The sequence below is a fragment of the Mytilus californianus genome, unplaced genomic scaffold, assembly GCF_021869535.1.
Source record: "Mytilus californianus isolate M0D057914Y unplaced genomic scaffold, xbMytCali1.0.p SCAF_14, whole genome shotgun sequence".
Lineage (NCBI taxonomy): Eukaryota > Metazoa > Mollusca > Bivalvia > Mytilida > Mytilidae > Mytilus > Mytilus californianus.
In genome coordinates, this window is record NW_026262626.1 from 29,008,795 (window position 1) to 29,036,003 (window position 27,209).

The following is a 27,209-nucleotide window of genomic DNA, read 5'->3' on the forward strand; positions in this document are numbered from 1 at the left end:
ATTGTTGCGTTTTCCCTGGAACTAGTAATCAGAGCTTCCTGAAATTAAGTATCAAGCGTCATGTGCGCAAGCTTTACTATGTGATGCAGTTGCATGATCATTGCACAAAGTGCAAGTTTGATATTCAAAATATATTGTAAAAGACTGCAAAGGACCACTTAATTAACAGTGAGACTTTCCTGATCGTTTAAAGTCTATAAAATGTGGGTTTCAATCAGACTAGGCATAAATACTACCAAAAAGATGTCCTTGAAATTTTTCACTTTTCATATGTTTGGTGGCCTTGATGTGTCACTTTACTATAAAAAAAAACCTGATAGAATCACATAAATTGAAATAGGAGAGAAACTGCAAGCATCAACAGGGCATATGTCTCCACCTATGCATCAGAGCACCCTAAAGTCTGGTATCAACATTCATGTTATCATGCTTTACTATGTAATGTGTTTTCACATCTATTGTGCATCTACTTCCTGTCTACTGAATACTTAGTAGTGGGGGTTTAGCAATAGCTCGCATTTCAATTGGTTTTTATTTTGCGGTCGTATATTGGTATGTCGTTGTCGTCGTCGTCCGAAGACACATTGGTTTTCGCACTCTAACTTTAGTTTAAGTGAGTGGATCTCTTTGAAATTTTACCATAAGGTTCAATACCACAAAAGGAAGGGTTGGGGTGGATTTTGGGGGTTATGGTACCAACAGTTAAGGAAAAAGGGGCCAAAAATAAGCATTTTTGTAACTTCCAGACATAACTTGTGTGTTAGTGTATGGATCTCTCTGACATTGTACCACAAGGTTCTATATCACAAAGGGAATGCTGGGATTGATTTTGGGGGTAATTGCCTCCAAATTTTAGGAATTAGGGGCCAAAAAAGGGGCAAAAAACAATCATTTTTCTAGTTTCATGATAATAACTTATGTGTAAGTGTATGGATCTTTCTGAAATTGTACTACAAGGTTCCATATCACAAAGGGAAAGCTGGGATTGATTTTGGGGGTAATTGTCTCAAAATTTTAGGAATAAGGGGCCTAAAAGGGGCCAAAAATAAGCATTTTTCTAGTTTCCAGACAATAAGTTGTGTTCAAGTGTATGGATCTCTCTGAAATTGTACTGCAAGGTACCATACCACAAACGGAAGGCTGGGATTGATTTTGGGGGTAATTGCCTCAAAATTTTAGGAATAAGGGGCCAAAAAGGGGGAAAAAACAAGAATTTTTCTAGTTTCCAGACAATAACTTGTGTTCAAGTGTATGGATCTCTCTGAAATTGTACTGCAAGGTACCATACCACAAAGGGAAGGCTGGGATTGAGTTTGGGTTTTTCCCTTTTTTTCCTTGTTTTTTCTTTAAAATTTCTGTTTAAGTTGGTTATTTTTATGATTTATATATAAAAGCAAATAATAATGATATGGTTTGAATAAGTAAATTAAAAAAATTTAAGTTCTTAGGCCACATTCATTCTGTGTCAGAAACCTATGCTGTGTCAAATGTTTAATCACAATCCAAATTCAGTGCTGTATCAAGCTTGAATGTTGTGTCCATACTTGCCCCAACTGTTCAGGGTTCGACCTCAGCGGTCGTATCAAGCTGCGCCCAGCGGAGCATTTTATTGTTAATTGATCCGCCTCTAATTGGACATTGTTTATCAGTTGGTAGTAATGATTTCTCATTACAGTATTCCTCACATTTTTTAACTTTTTCTACAAAGTGTGTACAAACTGGAGCCAGTCTGCAGGACAGCCTTATCGATACTTTTTCTCTTATGAATGGATTTCTTTTCAAACCCTTCTTAAAACTGAAGCTTGATTGACCCGATCTTTAATGAAATGCATGATCATTTAAAATTCTACACCTAGTTGTTTCTACACAAAGCTGGTACAGTCAAAAATTTCACACCATTAGAAGCCAAAGATGCAGACAAACTGACAACGCCAGGGCATAAATCGAAAAACAACACAAAGACAAACAAGTCTACTTAACTCAACATAAAAAACTAAAGACTTAGCAACACGAGCAACACAAACCACATCAAGAACCAGGGGTGATATCAGGTGCACCGGAATGGTAAGCAAATCCTGCTTCACATTTGGCAGCTGTTGTGTTGCATATGTAATTACAAGTTTGTTGATAAGTCTCATTTGGTGATAAGGAGGACAAGGTTGTGTTGACAACAGTTGGAACGTATCTGACGTGATCTGTGTAATGGTTAACCAATTTGTGATGGATTCCATGACATTTTCAAAGAGATGACTTCAATTTTCCACTTGGAAGCCTTGGTTTAATAGCTTCCTTGTTGGCAGCAACCCTCTGTCTAGAAAATCATGATACAGATAGTAAACGCAAGTTCTGGAATATCGAATCAACTTGGAGATATATACCTCATATGCAGTCTCTGCTGGAATATTGCTACATAGAAATGGAAAGTTGAAATCATCTGTTTTGTCCTGAACCGACTCTCCATGTCAATTTCTAGATTCAAGATATGAGGCAGACTTAACTGTATATGTGGCATCATTAATTTCAAGTTCGATGGGATAGATGCGTTGAACTAATCACTAAACTTTAGATTATTGAGCGACAAGAGATCATCGAAATAGCGGAAAGTGATGTTAAAGAATAAAGCTAGCCTGTTTTCATTTTTCATAATAAGCTCCTGTATGAAGTCTGCTTCATATGAATAAAGGGATACGTCAGCATGAAGAGGAGCACTGCTTGTTCCCATAGGAATAGCGATTGTTTGTTACGATACACCTGCTTCAAACGTAATTAACATACTTGTAAATCAGGAAATTAAGCATCTTGATAATGTCAATTTTAGAGATTTTTTTGTTTGAATGTGTTCCTTTTCAACCAAGTATAATTTATCCCTTCCTTAAACCTGGGACATATATACTAAGTATATATGTCTCTGCTTAAACAAAATATTTGAATCTATGTTGGCCTTTCTTAATTATGAACGAAGTTGGACCAATTTTTTAGTCCGTCTTTCTTTTAAGTAGATTTGAATGGGGAATACGTGTGTAAAGGGTAGAAAGTCAAATATTTTTTATACAATTGCAAGAGGAAAGAGACCTATATTGTATGTTCGCTAACAGATCATTGGATTTTTTTAGTATCACACTACCCCTAAAGTAGGTAGTTTCGTAATAATTTGCTGATCAAATTAATGTTAGTATTTGGGAAATATGTTACGCGCAAAGCACATGGCAGAGAAGTCTCGGCAGTGTTAAGTTTGTAAGGACACGTATGTACTTTAGGTATCCAGTAGAATGAATAAACACACCATATATATAGAACATAAAACAGACCTGTGATCATTCAGATTTCCTCTCTGGTTAAATTCCATACTTGTCATGGAGTAAAGACAGGTACTTCCCAACATTTGGGTCTCTGAAGATCGAGGTAACATGAGTGTTCATAGACCCATTCAATTATCTAATCTTAATTTGTATCAACGACCTCGCTGTCTAAGAGTATCTACGTCTTTTTCGCGTTTAGCCCATTGCCTAGCATAATTCAGTTTGTACATGTAGATATACTACTGCATAAGATACTGATTGGGGAAAATGAAAAAAAATATATTGAACCAAAATTTTATAATGAAAAACGTTAGTAGAGGTCTCTATTCAATGCTGATTTATACAGAATATGTTATTGTGGATTATTTGTTTCTGATTGGATGAAGTTATATCCAGTAAAGTTCAAGTTCCCTCATGCCTTTGATGAGCTTTTAATTTTGGACATAATTTATATATTCTTTTAAAAAACATCTCTCACATTCCAAGGCTTTGTATTGAGCAGTGCTAATGAAGACTAAAAGCACATTAAATTCGATATGGCTTCACTTTGATCTCAGAATACCATATATTACACTAAAGTGTATTTAATTTTACTATAGAGTATGTGTTTAATCACGGTCGAAGGCCGTTATTGTTCACATCTGTGTTCTTTAGGGTTTAATGGATAGCTATTTCATTGAAAATCTACCCTTTTGGAAAAGATCGTAGGTCTTGAAAATATACTAGATATGAGTAAAATTATATAATCATTAACACACGATGACAACAGTGTCCTCTATGAAATGTGCCTTAACGCTAAGGAATATATAAAATTTCCTCAATTGAAACCGCTAACGTCACAGTACCCAAATTGCACCGAGTACCCAAATTGCACCCATTAAAAAAATAAAAATAAAAAAAGCAGCGGAAATCTTACAAGTTTTTCTTCGAGACTAAACAATTTGTATTTTTGTGATTTTACATTATGCACGCCTTTCAATATAGCTAAATATATATAGATATACACAAAACGTTCGCATATATAAACAGATATTTAGTATTCACTGGAAAAAGCAAAATCTACGGAAACCTTGTAATTTTACTATAATTTTTCTATGATTCAATATAGATTCAAAATTAAATTGGTGTAACTATATAGTAAATAATGACACATCTACAAAATAAACACAGAATGGAAACTTTTGTCTGGATCATAAAAAAAAACGTAGGTGAAAAAACTGTCAAAATAGGTGCAATTTGGGTAAATTCACGTTAATCTCTTTTAGGTCCCTTAAGTTTAAGGATTTTTTTACTCTTATTTGTCGTAAGATTACAAGTACCATCACTGTGTTCGTTCATGAAATGGAGAAGTTCGTTGTTATCTTTCATGCACTTTGATAGACATGCATGCAAGTCAACAATGACCGAGAGGAAATGTTCATTTTTGTGCCGTCTACACAAATCTTGTAAAATTTCAGTATATCATTAACTGTTGACAGCGATTTCAAAACTGATGCATTTGTAAATACTTTCCATTGATATCTATGCATATATCTTTTTTTCCCATATGTTCTAACGTCACATTACTTAAATTTGAGTACCTTTCTAAACAGTGGTTGGCGATAATTCAACTTTTTTCACATCTCAACTCTTTATTTCCATGATTGGCTATGGTATGCTCCAGTATGTCTTTCTGTGCCAATGACCTCAGATCGCAGAAATGACAACTGAATGGGTCCTTTGCATGGTGGACTCGACAAAACATACATTTGAAAAAATTAAAATAGACTCAAAAGGTAAAATGAATGCTACTAGTCACAAAATACAGATTCTTCGTAAAACTAAGAAAGTTCAAATGAGAGCAACTCCAAATAATGTCTTAAAGCCAAGAGCTGCCAATTATGAAACGATTTTAAGGGAATAAAATTAAACTGTAGTTGGTGTACATGAAGTCACAGTACATTCACAGTACATTCACAGTAGCATTGTACAAGAAGTCACAGTACACTGGACTAAAATGAACGCGAAGTCTCAGCACACTTGCAGACTGAACCGACTATGTATATGCATTACAAGTAAAAGAATATAGCAATACGAGGGACCATGCTTGTTTAATATCGAAGATAAATGATTTTCAAGAGGGTTTTATTCATATTTTGGCATTTGTAACAACATTTTCTCGCTAAATTATCAAAAATATTGGAATGTTATCGTACGTTCAGACAATACACACACCTTCTTTTAAGTTGTATTATCATTCTTATGTAAATATGCCACTAATGTTTGCAAAATTCATTCTGTAATACATCATGTTATTAAAAAGTAAGAAATCAATATAGAAAACTAAATAAACATACCAAACTGAATGTCTGTTGTCATTTGGTGTTACAAAATGGAAGTCACGGTACACTGAGAACGCGAAGGCACATTTCATAGAGGACACCGTTTACATTGTGTGATCAAAGTTACTTCTGAGTATACTTAGCATTAACCAGTATCACAACCTAATGAACTCATCGTATATATCAGACTAAAAACTTTGTCCACCAGACGCACGTTTCGCACGACGAATTTGAATAGCATTGGGGACGCAAAATTTCGAAAGGTTTTGCAAAATACAGCGAATGACGAGGATATCTTTACATGTAAATGTCCTTAGCAAGAAGATTTTCAAGTGTATCAAACCAATCTGAATCGAAACGAAATATTTACTATGGAACTTAAGCAAATAATTGATCACTCATACTTTTATTGCCCGCTTGATATTTTATTTTTTATATGCCAAAAAGTTCTGATTATCATATGTAGCTATCAATGTTTATACTGCACTCGTTCTATTTGAGCAGTCAAAATGCGTTGACCGTATATTTCTATGTCATATACAGTCACTGTCCTGATATCACTTTTCCTCATGAATATTTAAATAGAAATTGCCGAAATTATAATTAATTATTCATACGACCTATTCAACCTGTTCTTGTTTCCAATGTATACAACGACTCAAACTTATTTTTTTTGCAATTTTTAGAAAAAAAAAAACATATTTCACTTGTTAATATTTTTGGTTTGCAAACTATAAATCATTATGTTTTATGCTTATTGTTGATATTTTAGTTCATTCTCGAACAAATTCGTTCACCATCGATTGCGGGTTTCAACAGGTAATGTACATTTCATTGTGTTGTATATTTCTCCGCCTGCATGATATGAGGCCTTTTTATAAAAGGGGGAAGTTTCCCAATATTTAAATCAAATAATAACATTAACACATTAAACAACAATTGAAAATGTTTTTTTTTTTAGATTGCAGTATACGATATAAGGATGAGGCTTAGAAACGGGGAAATGCGAGGCTCTGCCGAGCCTTTTCCCCGTTTCGGGCCGAATCCTTATATCGTTGATATGTCAAGTCAATGCACTATTATTGTGTATATCATAGGATTAGAAAAAAATTTCAGAGGTTATTGATGTGTAAACAGGGGCGAGTAACTCAACAACTGGCACAGTTTACATATCAATAACCATTAGAAAAATGTGTTTAATCCTTATTTTTGCTTGTCATTGGAATCTATTTACTGTCAAATCCGTAGTTGATATGCCATAAATAGGGAGTGAGCCGCCATATTGACTGACTGGAATCCATAAATGTTCGATTAATGCAATAAAATTGAAAATGAAACAACACCTCATCAAAAACTTAATTGTAATGAGATATTATCCGAATACGAAGCTGACAAGTAACGGAACAACCTTCAGCTTATGATTTTTCATTCGTATGACCTCATGTTTTTCTAAATGCATTATTTATATTTGTGATGCAATAGAACAGGAATAACAGTTTTTTTTTTGGTTTCAATATTTCAATTTTCTTAGATCCCAAGGACCCCATGCATGTGTATCGCACAATACTAGGTTTTGAAAGAAGTTTTGGCAACATCGTCTATCGAAGTGTAAACCAATTGAAACAATTTTAACGAACCAATCTCATTTAAGAATTTGAATTTATGCAAATCATTCAGATCAATTCTTCATTGATGTACACCAGTATTTCTATATCACAATCTAGTGACAGCTACTTAATACCAAGGATTTTCTACCTCAGGAATAGATTACCTTAGTTTTATTTGGCAAAACCTTTCGGAATTTTGGGTCTTTAATGCTTTTCAACTTCGTACTTTATTTGGCCTTTTTAATTCTTTTGATTCGAGCGTCCCTGATGAGTCTTTTGTAGACGAAACGCTCGTCTGGTGTACAGCATTTTAAGCCTGGCATTTACGATGAGTTTATTTACACAACTTCAGAGAACGTTGATATAGCAAAATCATTGCATACTACATCTCAATTTTAAGCATTAATGTTAGAAAACAAGTTTTGTCAAATTTGCCCCAAAAAATTGTTCGATGTGTAAAATAAAAAAAATAACTTCCTTTTTGTGTAAATGCATTTCCTGCAGATTTAATGATAATTGTGAAATTAATGTTTGATGGTCGTGAATATAATGGCAGAAAACTCTAAAAGCTTTCCAATTTGATTTTTAAAATACTGTAACTGTTATGCTGAATTTTTTGTATGTTGGATGTGAGACTAATAATGACCAAAACCAAGAAAACTTCCGGTGGGAGATGTACACAAATAGACAGTAATGTGATTTCTGCATGTTAAAGGCTACCATTCCATGCGTGTTCGACAAAGCAAACATGGATATATTTCCGTTCATGTTTTCTTCATTCATATTGAATTGAGATTGATTAATTGTCCTGGAATAAATTGTTGTGTCAATTTGTCAGAGTTATGATCGACAATTCTTATTAGGCAGACGTATAAACTTAATTCACTCTCAGTTCCCGCCAAATTTATGACGACCAGAAAGTTAACCTTAAACATTTCATTGATCCAAATTCCAGAGTAGTATTCCGAATGAAAAGATCAATTAGGAACATTAAATTGGAAGAAACCATGTGCGATCATTTGAGATACATGTTTATCGTCGGTGAAATATTGGCTAATTATTTGATTCCGCTGCAGTAATTGCTGCCACGGGCTGACAAATGCTTCAAAGATAGACGTAATTTATGTATCAATATGTCAGAAATCATGATAAATGGTAATAAATATCCGAGTCATTTCCATGCAGCAAACCGTCACATTGTAACTAGTCTACTGTCATTTGCAATTTATTACATACATAGGCTCCGTATCAGATGCAATTAATGACCAACTGTCTTAAATGAATTGAGCTGTATTAAGGTAACTTAGTATACCTTTCCCCGTCAAAACGAATGGTTCAAATAAGGTCTTCGAATTTTAAAGACAAACAACTTTCTTGTCGTCATGAAATAAAAACAAAAACAAATATCTTTATCATGTAATAGCTTTATTCAAATGGATGAGGTGTTTTAAGAGCCAAAAATGGTCTTAAATAATCACAAAAAAATGTTTTTATAGAATTACGATTTGTAAACTTAGTATTTGTCAAGTAAGACACTAGAGAGTCAAATAAGGCGAACACGACGTCACAAAAAAAGATATTTTTGAAAATTTAATCAAACATTTAGAGGTAAACAAGATTGTGTTTCTGTGTTTTGTTGCTAGAATTAGATACCCGATACTAATTAACCGAAAAACAGTTGAATATGTCACATATATTTTTAATCAAAAATAGATTCAAGATAAATCTTTACCACGAATATTAGAAATAAGCCATCTGTATGACGTCAGATTATATCTTAGCTTTGATCATCCTGAATAATATGAGAATTACGTGCACGAAGCGAAGTTTAGAATGAACGCACGTATATTCTAATGAAAAAAGTTTTGTTTTTGCTATGTTGCATATATTGAGTACCGTTAATATTACATGTATTACTACCACTGGGTCGATATTTCTGCTGGTAGACTGTTATTCACCGAGGGTATCACCAGCCCATTAGCCAGTACTTCGGTACAGACATGAAAATATGGATAATGCGAAATTTGCATTTTTTTTAATAATGTTTAGATTTCAAATAATTTGTCCTCGAGCATCACTGATGATACATCAATTGTCGAAATGCGCATCTGATGCAGTCAAATTGGTACCGTTAGTATTATTGAAGTCTTGATAAGCCGTAACCCTCATGTCCACCTCAAAAGTGTGTTATTTCTTAGTTCACAATAGACCATTTTCATATTACCAACTTTTGACTCCGGATTATATAATTTTTCGACAGGTTACCTACTTTGCGATAGGACATCCTAGTACTCGGTCAAGTAAAGACAACTTAAAGAAGTCAAATCAAGCTTACAATCGGTACAATTATGGGAAAAAATTAGCTGGTTTTTTTTTTTAGTTTTCTATACACGACAAAATCATCGGAAAACAGTAAACTTTCCCCCTAAATTGCACCGATTATATGTTTGATTTTACTTTTTATGGTTGCTCTTACTTTACCGAGTACCAGGATGTCCTACCGCAGAGTAGGTAACCTGTCGAAAAATTATATATTCCGCAGTCAAAAGTCGGTAATATGAAAATGGTCTATAGGACAGATTTTTCGATCTATTCGCCATGATATAACCATATTAGCATGGTTACCGTGTCCTCACAATTTTTGATTTATTAATATGGTCAATTTCAGTAAGATTGTCATTGCATGAATATATGCATAAATAATTATAACGACCAAGGAAGCGAAATATTCATATCACCAGTTAATAAAACATTTGATTATTGTAGCAAACTGTTCTAAACTCTTCCCACTAATAAGGTTCTAGTGTAGTTAGTTTTTATATTTCAAAATGTGGCTTGGCTGATTTATACCCCGTTATACTATAAAGCTTACTGGTATCATCTTATGTATGACCAATTTAAATGTTCTATGACCTTTAAGACGTCTACAACAAATAAGTCGCTTGGTTATTACGATATGATTGATACAACTGTTTATTTGTTGTAGGCGTTTTGTCTTTGCACTTTGATAGGATATGTCTCTGCTATATTTGGAATTTTGTTCGAAAGCTTGCTTTAGTTTTAGAATAGTTCTGTATAATAGAAATTAATTATGGATGCCACCACTGGAGCGGGAACTACTTAATCGTCAGGAATACCAGAGTTAATCGTCGTCTTGGTAGGGTTCTTATATAAAATATCTTGTTTTAGGACGGGATAAATCACACTTTGTAAATATTTGACTCTGATTCAAACTAAAAGTTGATCAATATGATTGTTTTTTTTCTCAACAAACACTAATCCTTTTGAAAACAGATGTTGGCCTCTACTTGTCAGTTCTTTTATTTATATACAATATCTTGTTTTAGGACAAACAAAAAGCTGATCAATATGTTTTTTTTTATGGAGGACTTTTTTTCCTCAACAAACGCTATTCCTTTTGAAAACAGATGTTGGCCTCTACTTGTCGACAGTTCTTTTATTCATACAAGACAGACTTCATACAAGAGCCTCTCGTGAAGAATTAAAAGAGGTAACACGACTATTTTGAATTCGTTCAGCTATTTAAAGAGCTCTCTTTTCACACAATTATTCTACGTTTGATGACTAAGTTGTTATATCTCTCCTACCAAAACCTGAAATAAAGGACATAACAGATACAGCTGAGAACTCTACGACAAATTAGATTATTTAAGCTTTCCCATTTTGAACTTTAGATTTTAATGTCGGAACATTCAAGCGGACCCGGGTCATGATTTCCTTGATTGAGAGTTGCTGCCAATAAGGACGTTCCAAATAATGAAGTTCTAGTAATCCTCTAGAAAATTCTGGATTTACCGTTATAGAAAATCCGTGTCACAAATGACAACATTTATGTTCCAAATATCGTTCTTGTAATCCCGTTCCTTTTCTTAATTGTTAAATCATCGAATGAGACTTGTCACAAAATTTGTAACAAGATCAATACGATGGGCGACAGAAGCGGAACAGCATCTGCATATCCACCCAAACACATATGGGCACCTCCATTTTTTTGGGGGGGGTACGTGTTGCTCAGTTTAAAATTTTCTCTGAAGGGTTTTGTAAACTGATGTTTGTTTTTTTGTCGTTTTTCTTTCTGGTCCTGATTTTGCCTGTTTGTCATCGACGTATGGTGTTTATTGTTTCCTGTTATCTTCTGTCTATATTTTTTGTATTGCTCAAACTATAGTTTTTGTATAAAGCTATGTGGCGTAAGGTTAATGTCTATTCATATTTTTTCTTTTGTCCACCGAGTAAGAATTTAAATCTACTGTCAATTGCTTCAAATTTTTTCCATCTAATATCCGAATAACTGTGTAGGTCAAACTAACCTAAGATGGTTCTATCTTTTCCTTTTAATACTGTGTGGCCTTAAAAATTAACCATTCTTATGTAAAAAAACTCAAATAATGTAATGCAGCTTATATTGGGACTTAAATCGGTAACTTCGTCTCAAATTTAGCCAAACAATATCAGTTCTGCAATGTAGTACGTTTTACATGAGTTTATAACAAAGTACATGATGTAAGGTAGCATGTAGATGGAATATCTTGCAGAACATCATTGTCATCCTTTAGAACAGACACAAATAGCGCACCTGCAAGGCATTCCATCCATGTTCAAATTTCGTAAATTGATCAAAAAGAGAAAAATCAAGGAAACAAGCAAAACGAAACGAGGGAATTCGCATGAATTCCAAAAGGAGCGGGACCGAATGCTTCGGCAGGGTAATCTTCTCCTACTTTGCATGTAGCATCCGCCAAGCGAATTCACACTCATGAAGTTTTATTAGTACTGAATAAAAAATGAATGCTAGTAGCTTAAAATCATATTTTAACAAGATTACGTCATACGCATATGTGCCGATAACTAATCTACAAACTTTGTGAAAGCATTTTCGAACCAACGCCTGAATAATACTTACATAAGTCGGTGCACAATTAACAAGATAAGAATGTATTTGACCTGTTTCCGATTTGTAGACGAACATAAAACTAAACTGTGTGGTCAAGGAATATCATTATGGCATGACTACTTGTCGAGACTGGTATATTGATCATTTTGAAATGTTTTGACAATAACTGTCGGCACATGTACATGCATTTCTATTTATAAAGCAACAATTCATCATATATTCCGTTATCATTTATTGAAATTTAAACTCTGTCAATATACATAACCAAAATTGAAAGAATCAAATTACACTATCTTTTTTAAGACAAAAATACCTCATCTTGAATAGGTAAGGTGATTCATAAATCGGATAAAATTCAGAATCGGATACTTATGTAGTCATAATTTATGTATTACTGAAAAATTATTACACCAGGGTTTTCGATATCATAAACTAGTCAAAACATTTACTAAATTTTATCATCGGTATTAGGACATCATTCGTAAATATAACTCAACATGCAGATATCTTATACGTTCGGGTATTTCACATCCAATCTTTTATGGTAATATTCTTTACAAAGCACAAAAATGTCAGTATTCACCTCAAAAGCTAACAAAACCTTTAAACAGACTTATTAAGAAGGGATATAGTTACGATACTGTTGTCAGGTCATTAAAGATTGCATATTTTGGCTTTAATATTAATTCACTTATAGGGTCTTTGCATCGGAATTAAACACACTTTTTCTAAAACCAGTTGTTGGCATGACACGGGTTATGTTCTTCTCATATATTTTATGATGGTACAATACTAAACCCCTAACAGGAGGGATTGTGCCTGATATTCATATGATGAAGACATAATCTTTTATTTAGATTAATTGAGGTCTGGAGCTGGCATGTCAATAACTGCTAGTAGTCTGTTGTTATTTATGTATTGTTGTCATTTTGTTTATTTTCTTTTGTTTCCTATTCTGACATCGGACTCGGACTTCTCTTATACTGAGTTTTACTGTACGTACTGTTGTGCGTTTGTTTTTTCTACATTGGTTAGAGGTATAGGGGGAGGGTTGAGATCTCAAAAAACATGTTTAACCCCGCCGCATTTTTGCGCCTGTCCCAAGTCAGGAGCCTCTGGCCTTTGCTAGTCTTGTATCATTTTTAATTTTAGTTTCCTGTGTATAATTTGGAGTTTAGTATGACGTTCATTATCACTGAACTAGTATATATATTTGTTTAGGGGCCAGCTGAAGGACGCCTTCGGGTGCGGGAGTTTCCCGCTGCATTGAAGACCCATTGGTGGCCTTCGGCTGTTGTCTGCTCTATGGTCGGGTTGTTGTCTCTTTGACACGTTCCCCATTTCCATTCTCAATTTTATACAAACTGAATAAAATATATGCATACAAATCAGATTTTTTTTTCTTTTGGTATCTTCCAACTGATCACATGAACGAAAAATTCAATAAATCGGATTTTGTTACCACAAACATATAAAATAAAGATGAACATTGCAATTGGAGAGAATATATGACACTGTGTTTGTTTTTTTTTCTAAATCTAGAATTCAATTTGTAAATAATATTCATTAAGAACGTGTCAACCATTCTTAAGTAACACCCTCAGCTATAAAATGTCTTATATAGTTATCAGGTACTTACAGTTTTAAAATGTAAATTCTTAACGAAGACAAAATCATCAACATGCTGGACTTTAAGATCGACAAATAACTTATCCTCGAGCATCACTGATGATACATCAATTGTCGAAATGCGCATCTGATGAAGTCAAATTGGTTCTGTTAGTATTATTGAAGCATTGATAAGCCGTAACCCTCATGTCCACCTCAAGAGTGTGTTATTTCTTAGTTCAAAATAAGACAGATTTTCAATCTATACGCCATGATATAACCATATTATCATGGTTACCGTGTCCTCACAAATTCTAATTCATTAATATGGTCAATTTCAGTAAGATTATCATTGCATGTATATATGCATGAATAATTATAACCATCAAGGAAGCGAAATATTCATATCACCAGTCCAAGAAATTAAACATTTGATTATCGTAGCAAATTGTTCTAAACGTTTCCCATTAATAAGGTTCTAGTGTAGTTAGTTTTTATATTTCAAAGTGTGGCTTGGCTGATTTATACCCCGTTATACTATACAGCTTACTGGTATCATCTTATGTATGACCAATTTAAATGTTCTGTAACCTTTAAGACGTCTACAAAAAAGAAGTCGCTTGGTTATTACGATATGATTGAAACAACTGTTTATTTGTTGTACTAGGCGTTTTGTCTTTGTACTTTGATAGGATATGTCTGCTATATTTGGAATTTTGTTCAAAAGCTTGCTTTAGTTTTAATATACTTCTATATAATAGAAATAAATGATGGGTGCCACCACTAGAGCGGGAACTACTTAATCGTCAGGAATACCAGAGTTAATCGTCGTCTTGGTAGGGTTCTTATATAAAATATCTTGTTTTAGGACGGGATGAATAACACTTTGTAAATATCTGACTCTGATACAAACTAAAAGTTGATCAATATGCTTGTTTTTATGGAGGACGTTTTTACCTCAACAAACGCTATTCCTTTTGAAAACAGATGTTGACCTCTACTTGTCGACAGTTCTTTTATTCATACAAGACAGACTTCATACAAGAGCCGCTCGTGAAGAATTAAAAGAGGTAACACGAACATTTTGAATTCGTTCAGCTATTTAAAGAACTCTCTTTTCACACAATTATTCTACGTTTGATGACTAAGTTGTTATATCTCTCCAATCAAACCTGAAATAAAGGACATAACAGATACAGTTGAGAACTAAACTCTACGACAAATTAGATTATTTAAGCTTTCTCATTTTGAACTTTAAATTTTAAGTCGGAACATTCAAGCAGACCGCGGTCATGATTTCCTTGATTGGGAGTTGCTGCCAATAAGGACGTTCCAAATAATGAAGTTCTAGTCATCCTCTAGACAATTCTGGATTTACCGTTATAGAAAATCCGTGTCACAAATGACCACATATATGTTCCAAATATTGCTCTTGTCATCCCGTCCCTTTCATGAATTAATTGTTAAATCAACGAATGAGACTTGTCACAAAATTTGTAACAAGATCAATACGATGGGCGACAGTAGCGGAACAGCATCTGTATTTCCACCCAAACACATATGGGTACCTCTATTTTTGGTGGGGTACGTGTTGCTCAGTTTAAAATTTTCTCTGAAGGGTTTTGTAGACTGATGTTTGTCTTTTTGTCGTTTTTCTTTCTGGTCCTGATTTTGCATGTTTGTTATCGACGTATGGTGTTTATTGTTCCCTGTTATCTTCTGTCTATATTTTTGGTATTGCTCAAACTATAGTTTTTGTATAAAACTATGTGGCGTAAGGTTAATGTCTTTTCATATTTTTTTCTTTTGTCCACCGAGTTAGGATTTAAATCTACCGTCAGTTGCTCAAATGTTATCCATCTAATATCCGAATAACTCTGTAGGTCAAACGCACGTTAGATGGTTCTATCTTTCCCATTTAATACTGTGTGGCCTTAAAAATTAACCATTCTTAAATTATGTCAAAAATAACAAATAATTTGATGCAGCTTAAATTGGGACTTAAATCGGTTACTTCGTCTCAAATGTAGCCCAACAATGTCATTTCTGCAATGTAGTACGTTTTACATGAGTTTTTAACAAAGTACATGATGTAAGGTAGCATGTAGACAACTAACAAGATAAGAATGTACACGACCTGTTTCCGAATTGTCGACGAACTTAAAACTAAACTGTGTGGTCAAGGAATATCGTTGTGACATGACTACTTCTCAAGTCTGGTATATTGATCATTTTGAAATGTTTTGACAATAACTGTCGGCACATGTACATGCATTTCTATTTATAAAGCAACCATTCATCATACATTCCGTTATCATTTATTGAAATTTAAACTCTGTCAATATCCATAATCAAATCTGAAAGAATCAAATTACACAATTTTTATTAAGAAAAATATATCTCATCTTGAAGAGGTCAGGTGATTCATAAATCGGATCAAATTCAGAATCGGATACTTATGAAGTCATACTAACTGAATAAAATATATGCATACAAATCAGATTTTTTTTCTTTTTTATCTTACAACTGATCAAATGAACGAAAAATTCAATAAATCGGATTTTGTTACCACAAACATATAAAATAAAGATGAACATTGCAATTGGAGAGAATATATGACACTGTGTTGTTTTTTTCTAAATCTAGAATTCAATTTGTAAATAATATTCATTAAGAACGTGTCAACCATTCTTAAGTAACATCCTGGGCTATAAAATGTCAACTTATTTAATTATCAGGTACTTACAGTTTTAAAAGGTAAAATCTTACGGAAGACAAAATCATCAAAATGCTGGACTTAAGATTGACAACAGATTTGTTGAATTTTGTGTGACTTGATATTTCAGCAGCAAATTTAAATGTGTACTAAGTGTGCGCCACTACAGGCCGACTTGTTTTTGTTCTCATATGAAGCAGAATTCATTCAGAACCTTCTCAAAGACAAGCAAAAGGCATATTGCAAAAGTTCTTTGACTCCAATTTCAGATATATTGATGATGTTCTGTCACTCAATAGCCCACATTTCAATGAGTGCCTACATCTCATATATCCTAGTTTAAACATATTTTATTGTCCAAAAACATTGACAATAGGATTAGACACAAGTTTTGCAACTTAGAACGTCTTCTCCATTACATACAAATAATAAATAACCGAACAAAATAAAATAAATAATAATAACATCATAAACAATATTAATATGGAGACATGAAATTAACAAGAATTTAAACGACATGGCTCATCGATTTCTAAAAGTCGAGTTGACCGTAAATTTATTTATGATAGACCTAGTAGGTTGTTTTAAATTTGGAATAAATATTCACTCAAAAGGTAAGTTATTAATTTAAAGCAATTAAATTAAATTGTTGTTGTCAACTGATAGGATTTAATATATAAAATCAAATTGATGATCCATGTCTTTGGAAAACATGAACAATTTCATTCGAAGTCAACAAAAAGTAATTACATTATTATTGTTATATATTTAACCATAATGTCTATACACTATGAAAAGCGATTGGTCTCTTTGATATAATTCTGCACTTTTGTAAAAATTAGCGTGTTTATGTTCATATTAATCATATCATTACCGTACATTAAAGTTTCAAAGTCAGTAGGTATATTTTCTTTTCTAAGTTCAAAAAATAAGATATTCCTTGGAGTTGTATTATTTTTACATGAAAGGAAATAATCTTGAGCATTTTCATATGAATAACCACATTGACACATTGCGTTAGTTTCATATATCCTAGTGAACTTGAAATTAAGGATACTACCGAAAGGGGTGCTTCATGTCTTGATCTTTTTCTAGATATTGACACAGATGGACGACTTCAAACTAGAATCCTTGTCAATCATGTTGATGTCAACTTTCCAATTGTCAACGTCCCATTTCTCAGCATTTACATACCCTTTGCACCATCGTATGACGTTTACATAACTCAGTTAATATGTTCGTGTATGTTCACACTATACGTACTGCATTAACAGGGGGTGTGCTCCTTATGCAAAAACTGCTATAACAGAGTTGTGAGGAAGAACGACTGAAATTGACAGTGCATAAGTTTTACAATCCCCATAGTGCATAAGTTTTACAATCCCCATCACGAATTGGTTGACCAATACGATCGATGTGTCGTTGTCTCAACTAACTGGTGACATGTGTTTGCTGTTTTAGATCTTAAAATACCAGTAATGTAGTTTGATCTGTAATTTTACCGATTGGGTACTATTCTCGATGTGACATTTTTAATAAGTGGTAATTCGTATAGCGGGTGAAGCATGCATAACAGGAGACAATTACCCTGTCGATGCACCCGATCTCGCTTCTTTTGGAGTTCCCTCAGTTTAAGTTTGTTACCTTTTGCTGGAGTTTTTTTTTCCTAATCGAGATTTCCATGATAAAAATGAATGTGTAAAAAACTCATAAAAGATACCAAGTTATAATTTTGTACGACTGATGCGCGTTTCTCTACAAAAAAACTCATCAGATACGCTCGAATAAAAAAGTTAAAAGGCCAAATAAAGTACGAAGTTGTTATGATATTGGAGATATTTTGCAGCTAGCTGTGAACGCTTCTGTGGGACGATATAAATTTGCTGATGCATTGATATTTTTCTATGGCAAGATATCAACCTACGGTGTTCAATACTAAATAAGTGAATATATCATATTCTCCAACATGTCTAACACTTGAAAAGTGATGAGCAAATTTAACAGAGAATTACCGAAGAAACGCCATCATCATTAAATACCACAAAGGACAGTTAGGTAACTAGGTTATTCCTAATATATCTTATTATATGTGACCATATATCAAAACAAGGTTGCAAACTCTAATGAAGCATCTGATTAAGCACCAGGAAACTTCTTTTTTTTTTGTCACGAATCTCAGTCTATTTTGGTAGATTTGACCTGGACTTTTGATGTAGTGACCTAAACATCGCTATGGGCCTTCCTCTCATTAAATGTAAAGTTGCAATCTCAGTTGGCACCCGGAAACAACTTTCCTGCACAAATTTCAGTCTGTTCAAAGTAACTATGACCTTGATCTTGGACGTAGTGACTAACAAGGTCATGTAGGACAGAAAGTCACAGGACAAAAAGTCACAGACAAAAAGTCACGGACAAAAAATCACAGGACAAAAAGTCACAATTCAGTTTTGAGATTATATTTCTTTAAACAAGAAAACACTAATTTAAAAAATAAAATTTTTGTTTTTTCTTGAACTATTATATATGAAGCAACTTTGTAATTAAAATTAATTCAATATATATCAATAATGATCAAATAATTGTTAAGAAAACAAAATGTCAAAGTGGCTTGGTACTTAAATGGCTTCATTGTGCCAAGAAATATATCCTTTGCATGATTAAAATTTAATAAATTTTCATTTATCAAGGCTTATGAACAATTTCCTAAACTTAAAAATGAATATATGTAATAAAAAATAAATATTTCAAGATCTTTCTTTTATATATTCAAACAATTGTCAACAAATTATTTGTGACTTTTTGTCCTGTGACTTTTTGTCCTATCAAATTTGTGACTTTATGTCCTGTGACTTTTTGTCCTGTGACTTTCTGTCCGTTTACCAAAAATAATAGTACAATATATCTTATAAATGCAGGTAATATTTAGTTTAACGATGCTATCATAGTAAAGTCTGTATGATATTTAGATATGATATATCATTGCATATTACTGCAAATTCTGTACGTACAACGACGTTTTCAATGTTAAGTGCATTTTTTTAAATAACAACATTTCATGTTTTTCAAACATACATCTAAATGTCAAATAAAGTTGGAAAATGTGAATTCTTTACTTTAGCAAAAGCAAACCCGAATTACTTTTGAATATTTTGGCCTCAAGCATTATTGGAGTGATATTAGTTTTGGAAATGCGTATCTGGTGATGTAAATTTGGCAACGTAAATGTGATTTCATATGTCTTCCCATGGAAATTGTAATAATGGATATCACGGTTAGTTTGCTTCATATCTTGACTTGCATCGAGGGTCAGTTGAGAACAAAATTTAAAGAAAAGAGATGACTTCAGTTTCCCATTTTAAACTTTCTATTGTGATTAAGCGGCATTCTATCAGCACCTGCATATGGAGTGCAAATGTGCCAGTTGATGTATATATCTTCTAGTTGATGCTATATTCCAGGGCTTGCATTTTCTATAATGGTTCCATTAACAGAGGATCGGTCAGTGATTACAAAGTATCTATTCAAGCAAGAGTTCCTAATGGGAAAATGTCATTCTGTTGTAGTCATATTCTCCTCTCCTAATTCAACATGAATTATTTTCGGTTTATGTTTATTTTCTGTAAATTTACTGTTTACAATATTTTGAATTATTGGAAACGCAAAGGTTGTTTATACTCTTGGAAGATATTGCTTTCAGTAATCTATAATGTGGTACAATTTTAAGGAATTTATTCATAAATTAAAGGAAACTGGAAGAATTTTTGTTCATGTACTGTTTAGGCGATATTTAATCTTCATGTTTTATCTCTATGTGTTTTCCATTTGATTGATCTAGGTGCTAAAAAAAACTTCAATTTATATTCATTTTCATATTCCATATTTTTCAGTTATCATAAACTTACTAAGCTTGCACATATAGTCATTTCTCCAAAATGTTATTTTTATTCAATACTTGGTAACTGTTCATGGGTAAAAGTATACTAAACTAAATTGCATGGGATGTGGTGTAAAGTATGCCCCTGTTTGATATTGAATATTTCTAATTTATCTCTCAGTGATATATTTAAAATTCAAAGTACAGTGTATCGTCAAAAAGAAAGTGTAGATCTGAAAACAGATAACACGATATTACTTAACATTTTTTAAGTTCCAGACTAAATATCAAATCACTCCTGAATGCAGTAGCCGATCTAGATGTAACTAAAACTTCCATGCACTGAGAGTATGGCGAATTCAAATCCGAACATGACTGTCTGCCCGGTTGGAAAATTTCTAACATGTACATTTTCACATTTTAAAATTCATAACAAATATCAAACAATTCAATGATACAAAAACTGATTGAATGTATTTAAAAATAAAGGATGGAAGGACGGGCTAACGAAGAAACATTGTAGTGTCCCATCCACTTCGTGATTGTACGTATATTATGTACAAAACAAATAATTTAGCACTATATACTAGTATGAAGGTATCGTTCGTACAAATCATACTAATGGTCTAAACATTACATAAATAGTTATAAAATAGTCAATACATTTTGAAACCTATAAATTTAGAAACATCAAAATCAAGATATAGAGCACATAGTATTCGAGGATTTTCTTGTAAACACAGCGAAAACATTGATAATCATCTGAATAACTCCAAGATAAGAATCACGCACTAAATTGAACAGGTAGCATATGATTACAATGTTTGTGATGTTTTAGAAAATCCGATTTCTTTAACCCAATTTTTCTGGAGTGATGCTACATAGAAGTGAACATATCAAGTGAAGGAAAGTAAAAGATATCGCATTTTGTATTTAAAATCAGTATTTATGAACTAAAAAAAATACTTAAGTCAATGTGCGTATTTGTATATTATCACTTATGTGATAATTGGAAAAGAATGACCATATATTCTCGTCAAATGTTTTAGATAAATAAAATCAACTCAACACGTTATAAATTTCATGCGTCCGAGGCGCTTTTTTTTTTTGATTTACCTTCATCATGAACGCTCCAAGTCGAATATTTGAAAGCCAAGGATGTATAACAGTTGAAGAGCTATATGACCAAAAAGGACATAAAAAATAGCCATATCCATCTAAGGTCAACTTAGCCTGAAGGAGTTGAAACCTTAGTTTCTTATAATTTAAAATAATATCTAAATGTAATGGTTTACCTATTCCTAAACAAGAAATCCAGCAACAAAGATTGAGTGAAATGTTATCCTTTTACATAATTTTGATCTACACAATGTTTTAATAACTGTCAATAGTATTTCTTCAGTTACAAGTATCTGAGGAAAGTCTTTGGTTTGAATATATAAAAGAGAGGCGAAAGATACCAAATGAATATTCAAAGTCTAGAGTCGAAAACGAAGTGACAATGCCATGGCTAAAAACTAAAAACGACCATGAGACACACAACAGTCCACAAAACACAACATAGAAAACTAAATACTGAGAAACATAAACCCCGTCCAAAACCGCGGATAATCTCAGGTGCGCCGGGATGGTAAGCATATCCTACTTCACACGTGGAATCCGTCATGTTGCTTATGTTAGTAAAAAATATTTAGTGATAAGTCTAATTCTATAGGTCACATTTGAGAAAAACATGATGTGATTGTTGTTACAATCGGAACATATTCGTGGTTGAATGTTGCTACATAGAAATGAAAAGATCAAGTGAAGGAAGTAAACGATATCACATATTTCAATTGAAACCAGCGATTATTAACTTAGTGTGTCCAGATACAGTAAAATTAATTTGAACCATAATAACGATTGTCGTAATTCAGCAGTAACTATAATTGAATTTGCTACATCTATATATTTTGGAGGAATATTGATTGATATCTTAATAAATTGTATAATAGATCAATGACTGCTATATCCAGCAACAATTATACCCCTTTTCGTAGCAATTTGAGTCGGATTTTGAAAATGCAAACTATAAAGGCATAGTCTTTAGGAAGAGATGTCACCGTATGCGGACACATAGCTCAAACTCCGTGTTAACTTTGTTTTCTCTTACTCCTAATTAACACTTTTAAGCGGAGAAGAGGTAACACATTTACAATTCCTTGATCTAACCAGCCAGTGCAACCTCCCGCACACATGGAAAGAAAGACTACCAAAGCGGTACTAGATAAAGATGAAATCAATGTAACTACTAATATAACTTGTTGCTGATGGTGCTCCTATCTTTATGAAAGTTTAAACATTTAGCCATGCCAAAAAATTCAATGTTATAACATGAATATAAAAAAATAGATGTGGTATGATTGCTAGTGAGACAACTATCCTCCAGAGAAATAAGGACGAGAATTCAAAGAACTAGAGGTTACTGTAGGACCTTCAACAACGAACAAAACCAATACTGAATAAAAGCTTTATCTCAACAACAGCATGTAGAGAATGGATCCCATTTTTACACTTACATATACGTGCATTTTCAAGAACGACTGAGCAATACGAATCCCATAACAAAACCGGGAAGATCGCAGATGCTCAGGTGGCAAAGAAGATTTTGCTCTGCATGTGACACCCGTCGTGTAGTTCATGGTAAGCACAATCAAGGAAAGAAGGAATGGAGAATGGTTACGACAATATGAACATCTGTGAAACAAATATTCCATAACAATCAACCAAATCATAATGGCAACCGTAAAACTTTAGAATGGATAACTTCAACTTTGCCACTAGGAACCATTGGTTCAATAACTTCCGTGTAAGAAACAACCCTCCATAAATGAAAGCATGCTAGAAAACGAAATTTCTGGAATGTTGTATCAACTGGAAATATATAATTTTACTCTATATACAGGCGCGGGCTGGAATGTTCCTTCACAGGAATTAAAAATTCCCGATTCAAAAGCTGAAATCACATCTTTTGTCGTAAAGGTTTGGTCTCAACCGACCCTTATTGTCAATTTCTATATGCAAGTCAAAATATGTGACAGAATTAACCGTATCTTTATTTTAAGTTCAATAGTAAAGATGAGTTTACCATTTTTTTCTTTATTTTTAGGGTGATCTGTATTGCAGAAAGTGAAATTAAAGAACAATGGTAGCTTCTTTTCATTCTTCCTGAGAAGCTCCTGTATGAAGTCTGCCTCAAATGAATAAAGAAACAAGTCGACAAAAAGAGTGGCACAGTTGGTTCCTGTTGGAGTGCCGATTGTTTGTTCACAAAAAGTCCCCCAAACGTAACGTAATACATATATTGTCAATAAAAGAAATCTATCATCTTGATGATGTTATTTTAAAAAAATGTATTGTTTGAATCAGAGTGGTTTTTTTCCAAAGTATGAGTTACATCTTCCTTCAACAAAATCTGTGTATCTTTGTTGCCCATTCTTTTCATGAAACAAAGTGAAACTGATTCTTTCAATTTGCCTTAAAGTTTTGAATGAGGAATACTAGTGTAAAGCAAAGAGAATTTAAATGCTTTATACTATTACATCAGGAAATAGAATTACATCTGTACCTTTAAAATTCATTATCATTATCATCTGATTTACACTACCCCTTCAGTAGATTGTTTCACAGTATCTAAAAAGTAGATGGTGATAAAATTTGGAAAGCAGTTTTGTAGCATTTTGTAGACCCAGCAACATAACATTTAAATTGTAACAACTTATGTAAGTTTAGTATCCAGTACAGTGAAAGGAGATCCAGTTCTTCATTCCAAAGGAACATTAAACAGACCTTTGGCTGTTCAGGATAACTTTCTTTGGTAAGTGTCGATCGTTGGAGTATATGTTGAGTTACCAAGTGAATTGTTATTTATGTCACAAGACAGTTAGCAATAGCGTCCCAAACCTGATTATATATGAATCGTGAACTAGCACAGGTGCAATCATGAGGTTTAGACTTGAAGTCGGCAACATTGAGATCCCCAACACGCATTTGTAGTAAAAATTTAGTCACTATTGGTGTAGTTTAGCTGTAGGAACAGACTGATATTTAAAGTAGCTGATATTTTCGGATGAACTGATTTATGGTGAACGATATGGCCTAAATTGATGGCAAAGGAAAGTTTTATAAAGGATAGAAATAAAAAAGCGAGAACAAAAAAGACACATTTTTCATCTAAAACAGAATTAAACTTTGAATAACTGTGTTGTACAATCGCTTTATATGAAATTACGATTATTTTTGTCGGCAGATTTTCACTAAATTATAACGATTACAAAGTTTAATTATTCTAATAATAAAATCTTGACAAAATGCTATTGAAATAATTTTTCAAACATTATATTATTATCCAGCAATAAATCATGAACTGACCACACAGAATGACAACATGTTCCAATCATCTATATTTTGTATCAACTATTGAATCAGAATCTATCCGAAGTCTTATTTTGGTTTTAATCTGCAAAGCTTTATTGACAGTGGTAACAAAAACCGGAGCGGTCATCAATCATATGAAGCTAGTTGTTATTTACCTTCTCTGTCCAAAAGGAGCAAAGTTCGATGCAAACGTAAAACAATAATGCATTAAAAGCCATCAATTAATTAATTAGCTTTATTCTAAAATAACGAAAATAAGGTTAGAAAACAGCATTTGAAAAAGAGTTGAAGACCGTTGAATAATAGATTTCCCCCTTTATCAAGGGAAGTGAAAACACAACCTCATAAAAATAAAATTACACTATTACAAATGTATTTTTTATTTTTGTTTTTAAAGGGAAATGGTGTATTAAAACGAACAGAGATACAAAACAACTTACTAATCATTCCTATAACGTCTGCACCATTCTGTATAGTTACAGAAAGAGCATTTGATTTATAGCAAATTATGTAATTATGTTGCACAAATAAATATCATTTTAGTTATGGTTTGATTCGTCTGTGAACAATGGAAGAAATGGACCAGAGATAAGTGTATGCAAATTGTAGTATTCAGTTCAATGACTTGATTAATGTTCGCAGATAAACTTTAAATGTTCAATTTGGATCGATTTTAAAGAAACATAAATAATAACTTGGGAGGGACAAAGAAAAATAAGATCAATGAGAATGTTTAGGAAAATAAATTTCCTGAAGAAAAAAATGCACGAAAAACAACCCATGTCTTTTGGCCATGTCTGTCATTCCATGACTCATGATATTTGATTGGACCCTTGATGTCTTCGTATTTGTTCTTTTCTGTTTCAGTTACTTTTTTTCATTGATGGACTACAACTTCTTTTGGAATAACCACTTTCTCGTAATTTTCAAGATAAAACACATTAAATAATAATTTTACTTATAGGACACTTTATTCATATTATAAAGTGCCAATTCAAAATTAAAAAGAACCATCGATGGAATTACTATATCTTATTAAGTAGGATACATTCTTTTATGGTTTTGTTCTATTCTTAAGGTTATAACAATTGTATTATAAATTTTATCTCACTGTAATAATAAGGTTATTCTGAGCTCATCATCAACACTAAAATAATAATGAAGTTGGAATTTACTGGGTTAATCACAAGAGGGCTCTTGCATTTCAGATATGATATAAACTACATGTTGACATACAACAGATAGGGATTTCATAAGGAATGTCAAGAGAAATGCATAACAACATATTGAAAATATATTTACATTCAAACTAGGGATGACCATTATAAGAAATTCCGACTGAATTCAGATTATGACTGAACAATTATTTTCTTTCAATTGATAACAAAAGGAGGGAGAAGGAACCAACTGGACAAATACTGAAAACTTAATATTGGAAGAAAAAAATAATCTGACGCAAATTGTCAAAAATTACTAATATCCTAAATTAATTTTTGCCACTAAGATGCATATCTTCCTTAAATGTAAATATTACATAAAAGACAAATTATCAAAAATGTTGCACATAACACAAGGCTATGAATGGAATAGAAATGCTAGTTTTAGAAAATGCAATCGCATGTTTTAATAAAAGAAATGCATTAATGTGTGGATCTTCTGTTCTTCGCCTGATCGTCTTTATCTATCATAAAATATTATTTGTTATATTTGTTATATCTGTTATATACCTATAATGCTTTCCGCCCTTCAAACGACTACGGGAAGACCATTATTTTTTACAGTTTATTACTTAAACAATAAAGCTGTCACGACAACATATTGCACGTCAAACACCCAACAAAGAGGTTTATATGATTATGTCTTGTAATTCATGAGCCTTTCTCTTCTGGTTAATTCAAAGTAAAGCACTCCTACATTTTTATTCATTTTAAGACATAAATATTTGATGTTGTATAGTTTTTTTCTAACATGAAGTATCTTTGATCTTGAATTAAACGAATTAAAGTGAAATTCGGAAGAATTAGAAAATGTGCAAGAATTCTCAAATGTATCGAGTTATCATTGAAATATTTTTCATCTTGAAAATGACACGTATATAGAATTTGAAATTCATTAAAAAGATTAAACATTTTTGGGGGAATATTTTTTAATTTTTTAATGCAATCCTATAAAATAAATGATTATTAACATTGTGACCACACTTTAATATAACTTCATTTTTCCAAAATCGTGGGTTAAACCTAGTTTTATAGATAGCATAACCGCCCAATTGTATGACAATTATATATAGTTTCCTTATATTGCGTAGTACAATACCAAACAAAGACGTATAAAAAGAATATTGGATAAGAAATACAATGATAACAAAAGCATGAAGCTTACCTGATGTAATCTTGAGGGTGATGTAATACATTTCCAGCTTACTCACTTACACTTTAAACTTTCAAGATAAC

General features: G+C 32.6%; 1 protein-coding gene across 1 annotated transcript in view; it reads right to left on the reverse strand.

The window, feature by feature from the left end:
• Positions 1 to 27,209, reverse strand: part of LOC127724703 (E3 ubiquitin-protein ligase parkin-like) — a 558,693-nt gene that overhangs the window by 164,537 nt on the left and 366,947 nt on the right. The window lies entirely within an intron of this gene.